The 13,470-nt window shown below is 40.0% G+C and overlaps 1 long non-coding RNA gene across 1 annotated transcript; it reads right to left on the minus strand.

Annotated features, from left to right (window-relative positions):
* Nucleotides 1-11,907: 11,907 nt before the first annotated feature.
* On the minus strand, nt 11,908-12,590 carry LOC134214941 (uncharacterized). The gene is made up of 3 exons (XR_009979979.1): nt 12,193-12,590; nt 12,019-12,132; nt 11,908-11,960 (listed from the first exon to the last, which is right to left on the minus strand). It is a non-coding gene; the product is annotated as an uncharacterized LOC134214941 (long non-coding RNA).
* Between the last annotated feature and the right edge of the window lie 880 nt (nt 12,591-13,470).

Below are 13,470 nucleotides of genomic sequence, written 5' to 3' on the forward strand. Positions count from 1 at the left end.
CTTCAGTGCTTTGTTCGCTAAGTCCTTTCTAACACCGAATTACTTCAGCTTATCCTAAAAACTTGTGATAATTTCGAATTCTGTCCCTTTTTTTCTTAGTTGTGGATCTTTACGCTTGGGAAGAAGTCTTATTTCGACCGGAGATACGGGTTTGACATCATAATTTAAAAATTCATATACGTACTCTTGCCCCACCGGTTCCTGCGTACTTCTACCCCACAGTCCCAAAAATTATTCAAGTAATGGTTTTGACTTCTTGGGAAACCAACCGGATTGGTGTACCATAAAGTACTCTATACAATAGGTTATCGAAATGGTATAATGTTCACCTGATTGAACGTATATATGGTAATGAAATATTAGTTGCGGAAATCCAATTATTTTTAGCAAAATGACCAAAAAGTTATCTAACTCCATATCTCCCTTGTTGTTTATTCAAATCGTTTACAATTACACATGATAATAGCCAGAATACCTGTCAAACTGATGCAGTGCTGCTAGTTTATCTTTTTTTATTACTTCAAAAAATCGAAAACGTACTCTTACCCCACGCACACTCTTGCCCCACTCTACTCTAAGGATAGTGTTGGAATATCAGGTAGTGTGCGACGCTTCGCAGTAGATCGCAGATGGATAAGAAGCAGGCGCCGGTTAGTTGTAGTTGCTCTTAGGTATAGACTAAGGAAATGTTTATTATAGATGATTGTAGGGGAACGGTTCGCCACTTCATCTCATAGCTCCTATTTCCATCCCATCAAAAACAAAGCAATGGAAAGGAATTTGGTTTGTTTATTATTTTTGTGATTTTTTCAGCAGTGAGCATGCATGTTGACAAAAAGAAGCGACAAATTTGGTGCCGTATTTCTTTGTTTAGCGATGAGATGGATATATGTACAGTGAGATGGAGATCGGAACATTTCCCCTATATACCCGTTATAGTTGAATAAAGAGAACTGCAACTACTGGCAGAAGTATCAGTCAGTAGCCTGCCGTGGTGTAGAGAGGGAACTCTAGTATTTGTTGTTCTTTGTGAGGGGGTTCCCTTCTCCGGCCAACAGGTTATGGGCCCAGGAACGACTCTTGTTCTCCATCTTAGTGGGATGTTATTGCCGTCGACGTTATCGCAGTGGGATCATGGATCGGCCGCATAAGTTGCGTGGCGCAGTGGGATCATGGATCAGCCACGTAAGTCTTGGGTAGCGCCGGACGGAAAAGTGTCTGTTCGAAAAGACATTTTTAGTTCGTGCGATATTGTTCATTGTGAACGGTCGAAGTTAGTGTTTATTTGTTATTGTTGTTTTTATCTCCCGGTGGGAGAAAGGCATTGACGATAGTTTATCCCGATGATGCGTTAATTGGCCAACTATTTGACGAAAAAGGACAGTACGGATAGTGGATTGATGAACTTTGTTCGATGAGGAGTTATTTTTTCGCCATTGTTGAGTAGAAGCTTTGCAACCGTTGCTTTGTGTTTGTTGTGTGTATATTGGACACCGATGAGAATGTATTGAGTGTGTTGAACTGACTGTAGACAGACTTGAACTGAGGAGTGTAATTGTGGTAACACTGGTAACAGTGTTCCAGAAAGTGTTTTTTGTTTGACGATAGATTGTATTTCAAAAGATTAATAATGACGGAAGCAAAGGTTACTTTTGATCGGTTAAATGATTCCAACTGGGCAACATGGAGATTTTGGATGGAGCTTATATTAATGAAGGATGATTTATAGACGAAAGACTCTAAGCCGGAATCTATTGATATTACATCAGCATGGACGAGAAAAGACGAGAAAGCCCGAGCAATCATCGGATTGTCGTTGGAGGACAGCCGGCTGAGTGGATACTGCTACTGCCAAAGAAATGTGGGATAAACTTAAAAGTTATCACGAGCGAGGATCTTTGTCTAACAAAATTCATGTTTTGCGGAAACTTTGCTCAATGCGCCTGAATGAGAGTGGAAGCATGTCTAATCATTTGGTGGAGGCTTCGGAGTAAGTGCACCGCTTGGCACTGGGATGGGAGAGGCGTTGAAGGAGCTGGTTGTTGCGATTCTGTTGTCAAGCCTTTCGGAATCGTACAACCCGATTGTTACTGCTTTAGAAGGTCGTCCCGAAGAAGACTTGACCACGAGCTCACCGAACTCTACGGCGAACCCAGTATCCAGAAGGTAACTAAAGCTGGAAGGGCACAACGGGCAAGGCATGTTTCAAGAATGCCGAAACAGCGAAGAAGGTGTACGCTTCCGATTCGGCAGATGCAAGACGACGTCGAGCGCAGCGACTTGGCGAGCGTGGGGTGAAATCGAGGATGGAGAACTGTGGCCTCGAACCGTGTATTGTGGCGTCAAATTGTTGATTTAGTGTTATCTGTTTAGATGTAAGCTAAATAAATGAATGAAATGCCAACTTTATTTAACTTAAAATACGTGAAACAGATGGTATTAACAATCTCAATCAACATCGTCATAATTTATTTGCAAATTACGAAAATATTGTCACATGGTGGTGTTATTTTTATTTCATTCAGTGTACATAAGTTTTGCTGATAAACGATGTCCCGCAATATTTTCTCAATTTAATCCACTTACATAAAGATATTTGATTATGATTGCACTTTTCCTAACGTTCCGCATAACGATTCGAGGGATCATACTGACAATAACGTGCTTAGAAATTGTTAAGCACAAGTCCGTCCTGCTTGTGCCATGTCACAACGCACTGCTTCCATCTCCATCATGGCCGTCTTATTGTGCTACATGTTGGTAATTTGAGTACGTCCCACTACTAGTGCGCCAGCATGCGTGACAATCTGCCAGAGGCTGGAGGCAATTGGGGCACCAAAAGCCAACCGAATATGTGATCATGAGTTGTATACAGTATTATTTGGGCAATTTAGTTTAACTGGAAGGCATTACAACATCTCGCTCTCAATGAGACGATGTTATGTTATTATCTTGATCTGGGAAAGCTTTATTGAATTGTACCAGCGTGCAATAAAAAAGGGTTATCTTCTTGGGAATATATTCAATGGATTTGATGGAATTGACTTCTTGCGCTTAAAATGATGTTGGAACTTGGATTGAATGGAGTGTAGGAAGATGCAATGACACCCCAACATGAAATTTCCGCCTTCCCAGTTCCGTAATACAGACAGCTATATTTTCCTGTCAAAACAGTCCGACATGTATATCGCTTATCGGGAAATTGCTTACCAGGGACACTTTTGAACGGAGCTCGGCGAAAATTCCACCTTATCATCAGTCAACCCCTTTTTTCGAGTGCCACGAGCTGCTCCTCCACGGGAAATGGGGGGAAAATCACAAAGAGGACATTACCATTATTGAACAATATCGATCTGATTGTTAGCAGCAGAACTCTCCCTGAAGGAGTCCTTCGCTTCAAAACTTTTGCTCCAACTGTAATTTAAATTTACACCACACTATCGTTCGACAGTTCCCCAATGCAGTGGCTATATCCTTCTTCAGTGAGAAAAATATGAATTTGCATTTTTTTTCCCTGACTGATTTTTCCCTTTGCTTTCTTGATTTATTCGTTATTTTCGCCTCGATCTCGGACAACAAAGAACCAGCGTGGCGAGGTGGCTGGCAGAGAATCGGTGCCCTGGGAGGGAAATGGACGCATTAAATTACAATCATAATTAATGGATTTATTTGTTTGCACTACATAGTATCTTCCAGAGTGTAGTTCTAGGACTTTGGCTTTCTCCTCAGTCCAATCAGGTCCGTGTGCCTGCGGACTGTGAGTTGGTCGCCGTCGGTAGGACACAGTATGGAAGTGGTACACCACTTCGACGTATATGTATTTGGTGTTCTAACTAATGGATTGAGGCACGCAGCCGAAGCCGAAGCAGTAAAACGGCAGAAGTTGTAGAAATGACGGCGCAGAACGTTCAATTAACTTTAGTCATTAGCTATGAATTATTACACAAACAATCACTGCAAAATCTTTACCCCGACACCGAGCCACAGTACTGCAGTGCGGATTGACATTAAAACTTAAATAGGTTGGAAGCTTGGCCAAAACGGATGCGCCTTCTTGAAACCAGCTCGTATAACGGCCGGTAGCCGAGTGACAGATACAAATTGAAATATGAATATTATTGGAAGACACTGCGGCAGTTGGCCAAGAAAATCAATTACGGGAAATGGTAACTGAATTAGGTATGAGCAGATTTAGTAATTTACGGAGTGCAAGTTGGATGTAAACTGATTGGTTAAGTTAGACTGGTTATAGACGCATCATGTATTTCTATACAACCAAATCTTTTTCTCGCGTTTGGACTCTTAGATCAATGGAGGTAAGAAAAAGATTGTAATATAATTTGCTTTTCGTCGACTATTCATGTTAAAACCATAATGCAAAAATACGGACTTGGTTGTCTAATAGCTATTGCTTTCTGTCTGATAAATTGTTTTTTCAAGATCATGCTCATCCATTTGTTTTATCTTGATTTATTTTTATTTTACTTCAAAGTACGCGATTTTTTTTAATTTAAAAAATAAAATTCAACACTAGGATCTGTATTTCATTATCTTCCAATCACTTCTTTCTTTTCATTATTACTTGAAATTCATAAGCCCCGTGATACTCATGAGACTTTCTAGAGCTCTGTATATGTTTGTGAATGTCTAACTATATCCATATCTATATCGTGTCAAGATAAATCTCTGTTATTAGAGAATGCCCTGCGATTTACCCAAGTTCATAAGGGTATGCGATAAGACACTTTTTCCTAACGAAACGATTTAAAATGCCTATGTTGATTCGAAACGAAAAGGAACGAAATATATATTTACATTTGAGACGAAAGACGAGATCGTTTACGAAATTACGATCGAATACGAAATCTAGGTCCATTTAATTCGAAATTTTTCGAAACGAAACGAAATGTTTTTATTCCGCGGAATTTTTATTGGACTGATTTTACATTATGTACGCAATTCTGATTTAATTTTCTTAAATTCAAATAACTGCTTTGCGACCCATAGTAGAGATGGGCACTCCGCTCAGGAGCTGTTCGAAAGATTCGCTTCCTTACATTGAGCTGATGAGCCATGGATCTTTTTTAAAGAACCCCAGTTCAGCAGCTCACTTTAAATTGATGAAATCATTGTCAAACACGCGCCTAGAGAAACTCCCTCGAGTGTACGCACTCGAGTACGCGCGCTGTTGTAATTTGTACAACACAAACGAAAATACCACGCTCGCGGTACACAACACAAGCGAGCTTGTATGAGCATTCCACTCCAGTACCGCGCACGTGCTGATCGTTTATTATTTGCACCTCAAGCACCATCAATCCAAGCGACAGCACCATCTAGCCAAGCAACAGAAATCGTTTCTGCTGCAGAAAGGAATAAGAAACACACTAGCAAAAATAATCTAGCTTGCCGTCTATTTCTAAACCCATATCCATATACTCGGCGCTACGAACGGACACACACACACACACACACACACTAACTTTCACCTACTCAGTGACTGAGTAAAATTGCATTGCTCTCTCTTTTCATCCCACGGAAATTTTACTCAATTTCCGTCAAAAGCAGGACAACTCAAAACTATGAGTAGTCCCGCTTTTGGCGGAAACTGAGTAAAATTTCCGTGAGAAAAAAGAGACGACAATACAATTTTACTCAGTCACTGAGTACACGCTTAAAGTCAAGTACACATCGCATTACGGCGACGCCTTGGCCAACTCTCACTATGAGTGAAAATTTTGTGTGAAACACGAGCAGTCGCTGTATAATGTCTCACATGTGCATGATATGTGTGAGTGAGTTTGCCTCGAACAGTCAAAGTCCCTTCGGGTCGCTATGATGGCGAACGGGTGCAGAATGTGAGGCAAGAAATCGTACTTTTTCGGAGGTTTTTCTTTTTGCTTTGATGGCGAAACAAAAAAAATGTGCGAATACAAGCATCGCACTTTGTTTTGTTGATCGAAACGATTGGAGAAGCCTCTGAATAAGTATGGAAAAGTTGGCTTACTTTACCATCAATTTGAAAACATACAATTGAGGTTAGGTTCGATTTTCGACTGCTCTCTCGCTGTGTAAAATGAACTCACCTAAAATCATCGGCTATCGGTTACACAAAATGAGTAACATCGTAATTACTCATAATATGAGTTGTTCCAGGAGAGGCCCGTTTTGTGTGAACGGAACACAAAAATATGTAAGTCATTTTAAGCGTGTAAGTGAAAGTTAGCGTGCAAGAGATACCTAGTAGTGCAGTAGCGAACGAACCGTAGCAACACTCTAACTTTCACTTACTCAGTGACTGAGTAAAATTGTATTGCCCTCTCTTTTTTTCCCACGGAAATTTTACTCAGTTTTCGTCAAAAGCAGGATTACTCATAGCTATGAGTAGTCCCGCTTTTGGCGGAAACTGAGTAAAATTTCCGTGAGAAGAAAAGAGAGGGCAATACAATTTTACTCAGTCACTGAGTAAGTGAAAGTTAGAGCGAAGCAAAAGATCCGAAGATCCGAACAACTCCCGGCTTAGCTCATGTCGTCGTCCAGCTCGAAATTGCTGTGACATGGAGGTGAGAGCTGCGCTACCAGCTCAGATCCGTGCGACACGGATCTCGATTCAGATCAGCACGCTAACTTTCATCTACTCAGTGATTGAGTAAAATTGTATTGCCATCTCTTTTCTTCGCAAGGAAATTTTACTCAGTTTCCGCCAAAAGCGGAACTACTCATAGCTATGAGTAGTCCGGCAATTGACGGAAAATGAGTAAAATATCCGTGAGAAGAAATGAGACGGCAATACAATTTTACTCAGTCACTGAGTAGGTGAAAGTTAGAGTGTGTGTCTTGCACGGAGCGGATCTTTTGCTTGCGACGGGTTTTCCCGCCAGCATACTGCTACATGTGCGCTCTATTTGTAGCACCGTGCTCTGTATTTTTTACTCTCTTTTTAGTTCTCTCGCATTTCGGGAACCAATATAGATGAATGGGCTCGCTTGTATGAAAATGTCAACTACGCATGGCTAGAAGCGCGCGCAAACAAGGCATTGATTTACTGCACTGTGAAGAGAAAACTTATGACACGTGATATGGTTCATATACATATCAGAGACTAGGGACTGAACTATTCAAATTAACGGATTGAGAAACGTTATCAACAAAATGTAACTTAGAATTATGAATAGAAAATAATGTTGAGTTAGTTTTTGTATAGAAATAAATGTGATGATTCTAAATGAACTCCTAGACTTCAAAACTAGACGGTCAGAAAAAGCGTAATAAATGTTATTAGTTTAAAATTGTCAGTTTTTCAAAAGAAATTATTACCTCACTATAGCTTAACATTTTAAAAATTTCAAAGTGAGGTAAATAGATGAATGATGAATGAATGAATAAATAAATGAATGACATACATTTTTCAAATTTTTGAACAATAATTAAAATCAAAATAATAATATTAACAATTATTTTTTAATATATGTAGCATTAAAGAACTGAAGAGCTGATCTAAGGAGCTGACTCTTTTCAATGAACTGAACGGATCAGATCCGCTCACTGCAATGAGCTGTTTTGCCCAGTCTGTGATGAATCACCACGTTCCCGTTCACCATTGGGGGTAAGACAATACCCTATCATTTGGGCATCTTTCAAAAGAATTTATCGTGGAGTGTGTACTCCCGAATCTGATCAATTTTATATCAGTCAAGCTTTATATCAGTAATATAAACATTTAGGAATTGTGGAATATTTTTGTATTTTGATTCGAATTCTGTTACAAACCTTAACATTGAGCTAACTCAAGCATTAGCATTAGCATTGAGCAATTCGCACAAATTCGTAGGTGGTACAAGCCTTGATTATTGTATGAGAGTAGCATCACTTTCATCCGTTACCACAGATATTGATTTGGGACTAATCACTATCTCTTAGATGGATGCAATGCACTCTCCAATAGTCCAGATCTGTCCTGGCCACGTCCTTGCGAATGCTGGGGAAGGGGAAGGATGGTTAGTCGGACACCTACTTAAGAAAGATGCAGAGAACTCTACGACCTCTCATATGTGCCACGGGGGGTTTTGGAATTGTTAGTGTGTAAGGTTATAACAGTAGGAATCGTGTTGGTCGAACGTGAAACACAGAAAGAACTATGATAGAAATACAAAGTAGGAAAGGGACGAGCCTGGAATTGAACCCACGACCTCCTGCTTATAAGGCAGAAGCGGTAGCCACTAGACCACCGAGCTCGTCCTCCTTAACATTGAGCTAACTCAGAGCTAGAAAATTAATGCAATTTTTTTTATCTAGTGGGATACTCATTTATATATCTGCCAGGCGCATACGCAGATAGAGAATTGATAATAGCATACATTTGCTCGCCAGATATGTTTTTCAGATTGTGTTTCAAAAATGTGATCGTAAAGTTTCTACAGGAGTTTACCAGGTATGAAGAAATAATTTTTTCTTTCTCATAAAATAAACTTGTAAGAAAAGAATAACATTTCCATCCAAATTCAACTTTTTTATAGGAAGCTCGGAGACCAATAGTCTTATATATTATCAACTCGACGAACAAAGCTGTTATATGTTTGTCCTTGTATTGCCTCATATCTGTTTGTGCATATGAGGCAAAAATTGTTGTCAAATTTTCATCCTTAACCGACTTCAATTGAGTGCAAGAAACAGCTGCTATGGACAGTATTAGCCGGTTACGCCCTTACAGTCAATTCAGGATTAGGAGAGGAAAACTAGTTTGACACTCATTATTATAAGAGACCGATGAATGCTCTGCTTCTCCGTGAGTGCTTCGGGAAAGGAATCTTTGGTTTGTTGAAAAGGTGATGCATGCTAAGCCACCTTGGTAAGCGATCAAATATTTATTGTTAACGAAGGTATTTTGAAAACTCGAAGACGAAAACCGTGATTCAAATCAATCCAACGCAATCAAGTGCTTCGTTTAACAATAGAGTAATTCTCGCTGAGACCGGGCGACTATTTGCACGAGGTTCTTAAAAATGCTTGAATTTATGTACATTCGAAAGCTTTCGGTAAGTATATGAAAGATCCAAGTAATATTCCTCAGAAAGATGGACCCCTCGTTAATTATACACGTAATCACTTTTATGGACCCCTCGATTTTTGTCAATTATTGACTTACCAAAACTGTCATAACTCCAACATTTCTCAACAGATATCAGAGATCAGCATACCGTCAATTTGCAATAATGGCCGCCATCTTGGATGTATTTTTGAAAACTAGTTTTTCGCTAGGTTCGCAACCACCGATTTTGAATACTAATACATCGTGAGAAAGCTCAGCCTATACTGTGCTTCATGTTCCAAAATCTCAGGTATATAATTGTTCTTTCAAAAGTTATGTGTGATTTGCCATATTACAAACCTGGTTTGAGGCATAAGAGGTGAAGAAGTTGACCTTTAATAAGAAAGAGGCGCTCTAAAAATACTACACAAGGGCCCCATGAATCCACGCCACGGTTTTGCCTCTATGAAAAAGTTATACTGATCTGATTCATATCTGAGTACATTTACACTCTGAGCCTGATGTCTTAAATCGGATCACCTTTGAAAAAAATAGGATAGAATAGTTAAGGATATTTTTCGTTTTCTTTTAGACATTTCTAACAAAAAACTGCCGATGTTTGCGTATTTGTAGACTCAGAATGGGATTATGTAGTAAGTGTTAATTTGTATAACATTAAGTTTTGAAAAAAGCGGCGCAGCCAAAATTTTTGATAATACACGACCGTACGAGATAGTATGGCTTAAGTCTAAATTTTTTTCGAAATTCCGCGGAATTCCGTTAAATTTCGTTAAAAGCTAGTTTTTTCAAGCGAATTTTTTGTAATTTTACGAAACGAAACGAAATCAAGAAATCAGATTTCGCCATGCTCAAATTCCGCGGAATTTCGTTTCGAACCACCTGAAATGAAATTTTTCGAAATACCGCCTATGCTTACAAGTTCAGAGCAATTTTCTATTATTTTCTTCAGGTTTTTCAACGAAGTCATTTTTTGACTATATTAGAGCTACCTATCTCAGTAAGATAATAATCAGAAAAAATAATTTAATCGAGATATCAACTATGGAAAAAGCGCATTTCCTATGAAATAACGTTTATAATTTTTGATCAATAAAGATGTGGACAATATGTTTTGAATGAAAAAATGGGCGATTGACCAATGATATGACCACGTTCTGATTGATGGACGGCACTTCTTCGACATTATCGACGTCAGAACATATCATGGCACTAACATCGACTACTATCTGGTGATGGATAAACTGCGCCAAAAACAATCCGTCATCATTTACTTGTAACCAATGCTGGCTGCCAAAACTTCACCATAATCTACGTTCTAGTTTTATCAATTGTCCATTGAACTTTTTTCTCGTTTTGTCGTATTTTTCTTGATTTTTTAATGATTTTTAAAATGAAAATCTACACAGTTAAAAATTCTGAAAATTACACGCTATGGAAAAATTTGAATTTGAAGCATAATTCGATCTGAATTTTTTTTCGGGTGATCCATAATGATGATATTATTTGCTAGCTTTTTTATTTTTGTTACAATACTATGCAAAATAAAACTTTTGATTAAGTTCCAAACCCGATCATACAACAAAATTGCATTAAAAGATAGCAATTTCCTTAATAAACTCCACTTCACACATCCTCACGCAATCGTGACTTGTTTTTATTTAAACATAGTAAAGTTTGCTAAAAAAAAGCTAGACACAAAAATTAAATATTTATGATTATGAGCGACAAACTCACATAAATGGTTCGGGAAATCCATAATGACGCACGCAAACATATCCATTGTGTTTGGCTTATTAGACTTTGATGAACACACCGATGTAAAAGGTTGTTAAGAAATAAAGCGGTTGTTTTCTCTCACTCATGTATCCTTGAGCACCCCTAGTGCCAACATAGGGCCAACGTAAAAGATCTCCATCCTGAGCGGCTGCTTGCTTTAGCCTTGACCTGGGCCCAGGTCAGATTCCTGTCGACTTCCTTTATTTCCTTGTTGAGGCTACTATTACTAATTTCATATCGATTTACTTAATATCCATGACGCTTGTGTCATTGGCGGGTAATATGGGAAAACAAGAAAAGCACAATGAAACTCATCGAGTGAGCGGAGACCTGTAGCATTTATAGTCCTGCCCGGCTAAAGCGTTTCAATGGTCATTGAGGTCTTCGACCAGTCGATAAGGCACACAAATAATAATAAAGACAAAACGTGAACGTTACATGTTTGTATTGAACAGATTTAAAACTCCCCCAATTTCCCTGACATTATTACTAGTGGTACCTGCGCACTACTGTTGCTTAAGCTACCGCGGCTGCACGAACGATGATCGGGGCCCCGTGCTGATATGTTGTTGCTCAGGCTCCAACAGGATGGGAGCCTACGAGTAGCACCTTGGTGCCATGCCTTGCTCGGGATGCATAATGCTTCGAACGCACTATTTCGGAATGTGCTTTCACACACGTATTTTGCCTGGCCACTACACACAGATGCATTCCTCCACTGGATGCACTCAGTGCGACTATTCTCAATGTTGCACTCTTTACTTCGATGCGACGTTGCACAGAGATCACTTCTCACCCTGGTCAATGTGAGTTCAATGCGACACATACATGTCGCGCTGCTGGCTGTATGTCACACACTCACTTTACTAGCACTATTTTGTCGACCTACGTTTTGCACATCCACATACGCTTCGCCTATTGAAGGCGCGATCGATGCCCGTTCGTTTCCAACCTGGACAGTCACGGAGGCCACTTGAAGCGAATCGAAACCTGCGAAAGAGGCCTGTATTGGACAAACCATTAGTCCGGTGCTAAATGTACTTTCCAATTGGAAATTACCTCTCTTTGGAGGCCTCGTTGTGTGGTGTCGTCTGTATTCAGGTGTTTTTTTACACGTTGCTCTTCGCCGACGTAGCTGATGGAGTTAATCCAATTAGAATGATTGCCAATTGATATTGGGATGATGGAATTACCTTACACAATGCTCTAATGTTGCGGATGAGCGTTTCTGTGTGCCTTCCGGACTGCTTCCTAACGAAAACGGCTTGCTACAATCGTTGGTGGGCGCAGCAGTTTCAGGGTATGGTCTGAGTGAAGGATTTAGATTAAATTTTCGTACATGTGGTTGGCATTTTTTTTTGGCTTACATGTGCGTGCAGGGTGGTCTCGCTGTGATGGCTTTGCTATGCGGTGTGGAGATCTTCTAGCGCCTTTCGGTTCCCGCGGATGTGTAAGATACTTTGCTAAGTGTTGGAATCCTACTGAGATTTAGCTGGTATTCACTAAATAGCACACCCGGAGAATTCAGAACGTCGTCGAGCGACTGTGCGAACTCGTGCGAGTTGTCCTGTAGACTAACAATCGTCTATCCACTTCACCGACAAAGGTGGCGGAAATCATTCCGTGAGTCAGTTGTGAGTGCGTTGCGAATTGCGTTCTTTGACGCTGATGGTGGGGTGTAGGAATGCAGTAGTGTTTTAGGCATCATTCATACGAAGCTTGTTTACGTTCGCGTTTGGTGCGATATTTGCTCTGCATGACTCGTAACACTACGCCGCCACGAGCCCCTGGGTTCAGCGCTTGCTTGCAGATTTCGTCTCTGCTCTTTCGTAATGTGTGGCCGACCCACCTCCATTTACGCTCTCGAATTTCTGTCAATATCGGTTTTTGATGGCATCGTCGATGGAGCTCAGCATTAGAGATCCAATTGTAGGGCCACCAGGCCCGAATTATAAATAAAACGTAGACATCGGGTGATAAATACTTGCAGTTTCTGCGTAATCTCTGCTGATACACACCAAGTCCCAGTAATACAGTACAATAACACAAATTTTTTCTTTTGAGTTGAATATTCGAAATTTGGTGTGTTGACTCCATACATTTTGTAACCTCACGAAAGCAGCTCTAGCCTTCTTGATCCGTGCTCCTATTTCGATCTGGGTTCCACCGTCCGATGCTAACTGGCTGCCAAGATATTGAAAGTTTTCGATCTTCACCAATGCTTGCCCGGCTACCGTAAAGTTGGAGGGGTTGTTTGTGTTTACATCCAACGATTTGGTCTTGTTAACGTTGATAATGAGACCCGCTGCACAGTGTGCAAATTCGAGCCAAAAAACGGACGCAATTCAACCACGGTATGTACATATCTGGAGATTACCTTAAAAAATCACAAAAATCCAAAGAATCTGATGGTGCCAACCCCTTTGCCGTTAGAATGCTAGTGTCCTATTTTGTCCAATTTCCCCTACAAATAGAGGATTTTGCTAATGCATATGTTCACATCAATCGAAAAGACAGGGAAAACCTTGACTTGTGTTATGAAAATATCATAATGGGCCTCCCATATATTGTTGAGCACGGATAAGTGTCTCATTTTATTTTGTCTAATACCCCCTATAAAATGCTTCAAATGATACAAATTTAAG

This window comes from Armigeres subalbatus, chromosome 2 (assembly GCF_024139115.2).
Source record: "Armigeres subalbatus isolate Guangzhou_Male chromosome 2, GZ_Asu_2, whole genome shotgun sequence".
In the NCBI taxonomy this organism is placed as follows: Eukaryota; Metazoa; Arthropoda; class Insecta; order Diptera; family Culicidae; genus Armigeres; species Armigeres subalbatus.